We start from the raw sequence: 3,270 nt of genomic DNA, 5'->3' as shown, positions 1-3,270 counted from the left end.
ACTATGTCCTAATCCCAATGCAGGAAATAGATTGGGTAGGATGCAAGTAGAGAGAGAGAGAAAAAGAAGAAAGGGAATGGGAAATGAAAAGAGACCAGAAAAAAATAGAAACGTAAAAATTAATATTATTATGGAGAGTAAAAGACAATCTATTTAGAGAGGAATGTGAATATATTGAGAGAAGGGGAGGGACATAGAGGAGATATGAAAAACTTAAAAAATGCTTAAAATATTATATAGGTATAAAGAGGTAGTACTGCTATTAAGGAATTTAAGTCTCAGAGGTTTTGAATTGAGTAATAAATTTGTGGATTAAGTGTGTACACAATTGGGGATAGGGTCTACTAGTTAACTACGGGTTTATCTGAGGATGTGCAGGACAAGAGTTAAGTCACATAAAGCAGAACAAAAAAGAGGAAAAGGTGAAAAGGATAAGAAAGGGAGAAAACAAGATCAGAAGGTCAGTAGAGCTAAACAAAAAACGAAAAGATAATTAAAAAAGAAAGAAAAAGAGAAAGAAGACAAGGAAAGAAAGGAAAACGCACATTTATGTATTCCTAAAATAAAAATTATAAAAGAAAAAAAAGTTACTGGAAAACAATTTTTTTTCAAAAAAAGCAAAAATTAAAGATTAATAAAAGTTTTAGAAAAGAAAAAAAATTTATATATATATATAAGGTACCAAAAAAAAAATAAGAAGAAGAAAAAAAAAAGTTCTTTGATTTTTTTTTTTATTTTTTTGGGAGGGGTGGGAAGAATCCTGTATCTCCCTTTTGTCTGTAACCAGCCTCTTGTTGGAGTCTTTGGTCAGCTTGAGGTCCTGTGGCTTGATTGGTTTCTTAAGTCAGTTTTTTCGAACAGGCAGAAAAATGCTCTGCTTTACCCAAGATTTTGAGATCCCCCTCCCAGGTTAGTTTAATGGGAGGGTGATCTGCTTTGAGAATCACAAAAGAGGGAGATGCAGTGATGAGGCTAGGTTCTGGGTAGAGTTGAGACCTTTCAACAAACAGTAGCTTTTCCCTGGGGCTATTTTGTGAAAGAACTCACAGAGCCCAGCCTGGAGCCATTCTCAGGGTTTCTGTTTTTCAATTGATTGTGGAGGCTGCTTGAGGGAGGGGCAGCCTCTGGCTCTGGTTACCCAGTGCGGAAAGCCACTCCTATGGCTCGCGCCTGAGCTGGGTGACTTTTCCCTGGATAGAGCTGAGTCTGGCAGGTCAGTTTGCCGTTAAGTTCTTGTGACCTGCTAAATGAGTCATTTTATTCCAAGGCCTGAGTTGGAGCTAGCAGCTCCTCTGAGTTTTGTTGGTATCAAAGATGGAGATCACCGGTGCTGGGGGGGAAGGGGTGGCCTTCCCTCCTCTGCTCCCTGAGAAGGAGTGAGGACGTCAGGCTTCTACTCACGCCGAGTCTTGGTTCCTGGGTCGTCTCTGGTCTGCAAAGTGCAGGATGAAGATGTCTGCTCCTTGTCAGTTCTTGCTGGTGTTGAGTAGAATCCGCTCCCCCACTGCGTCTGGCTCCTTTGTCCCGGACTCTCTGTGGCTCAGGTATGGGTGCCCTGCGGTCGCCGCTGCGACCCTGCCGCCACCGTGGCGGCTGCTGGCAAGCGCTCAGATGTGTCTCCTTGCCTTGGCTTCCCTTCTCTTTCCTAACTCTCTGTCTTGTGATGGCACACTTGGTGTGATTCTCTGGCTTAGGACTATTCACTGGAACTGTAAAACTGCTTTCTATGCAAGAGCTTGTTCAGATTCCAGCTTCTCCTCTGCCATCTTCCCCCTAAAGAATTTTTTAAGTTTACATATATTCATACATACATACATACACATACATATATGTGTGTATGTATATTTTTTATTTAAAGTCAATAAATTTTTATTTAATCATTTTTACATGTTGTAATTCCTTCACTGCCCATCAAACTGATGCTCAAGATTTCTCTTGAAATCTAAGGCAGCCCTTTTTGAAGCAAACAATTTTCAAGCCAGCCATACCACTGCTCGGGAGGCCAAAATCTAGTTGCTATGTTCAAATGGCCAACAAAAAGCAGAAACTCTGATCAGCCCTGCCACAAATCTTTTATTAGGGCTTTTTTTAGCACTATTACAGAATTACTGATGACACACCTAAAATCTTTGAAATGTCATTTTGCAAGCAAATTTTGGGATCACTTTTTAAGTCCAACAGCTTGATTCAACTGCTGAATGCCTGTCTAGAGAAAGAAAAGCATTTGCTGAGAAGATCAGTTGTCTTAAGTATTATCAATATGAATTGTCAAACTGCATATATTGTATCAATAGAAATACCAGGTTTACCATGGACAAAGCCAAGAAAACCAACGATGCCAGATATTGAGTTTCTATTGCACTGTCCTTTGAACACATCAGCAGGAGTTATTGCTGAGTGCAAATACCATACAGTGTAATGTATGTGTGTGTGTGTATATATATATATATATATATATATATATATATATATATATATATATGTATATATATATATATATATATATATATATATATATATATATATATATGTTGTGGGGTTTGAACTCTGGGCCTGGGCACTCTCCCTGAGCCTCTCTGTGCTCAAAGATAGCCTTCTACCACTTGAGCCACAGCACCACTTCCATCTTTTTCTGTTTTTCTGAGGAATCGGACCCAGGGCTTCATGTATGAGAGGCAAGCACTCTATCCTTAAGCCACATTCCCAGCCCCAATATGAAATTTTTAAGTGGCAAGATCACATAAGATAAAAACAATTATTACTATTGGGTATGGCATACTCAAGTCTAGGAAGCAAGTTTTGCAGAGATCCATGTCACTGCATTAAAGACACCGGTAGCAATGCCAGGGAGCAATCTCATCACATCCATCACAAGAGATGTCCACATTTAGCATGTCACAGTAGCGAGCAATGAACATGGGCATCTGTAAGTTCTAGTCCAACCAGACTAGGAAGGGGGACCTGAGCTGATCGTGATCCATCCCTCCCAGCCACCCCTCACCCATTGCAGACTTTAAGAAGAACTATTTCTAGGTGGTGGAGCAAGGCAGAGGCACCATGGTCTTCTACAACCAGAACGTGGATAAAGAGGACAGACCACACACATGATCCCAATGGTCCGTGAGCTCAACCTTTGTTGTGGAAGTAGAGGAATCAGAATGGATTTCTCTAGGACCATCCCCCAACAGAAATCCATGTTTCTCCTGCAAAAGTTCTGACTCTCTCACGTGCACATTGATTTGTACAACACACCAGATAGGGACCTGTGTG

At 40.5% G+C, this 3,270-nt stretch overlaps 1 non-coding gene across 1 annotated transcript; it reads right to left on the bottom strand.

The window, feature by feature from the left end:
- Window positions 1-2,280: 2,280 nt before the first annotated feature.
- LOC122127008 lies at window positions 2,281-2,418 on the bottom strand. Its single transcript, XR_006151063.1, has one exon. It is a non-coding gene; the product is annotated as a small nucleolar RNA SNORA8 (small nucleolar RNA).
- Between the last annotated feature and the right edge of the window lie 852 nt (window positions 2,419-3,270).

The sequence above is a fragment of the Dipodomys spectabilis genome, unplaced genomic scaffold, assembly GCF_019054845.1.
Source record: "Dipodomys spectabilis isolate Male_0828 unplaced genomic scaffold, ASM1905484v1 ptg000295l, whole genome shotgun sequence".
NCBI lineage: Eukaryota > Metazoa > Chordata > Mammalia > Rodentia > Heteromyidae > Dipodomys > Dipodomys spectabilis.
Note: the sequence above shows the minus strand (reverse complement) of the source record. Positions and strands in the feature narration are given on the sequence as shown.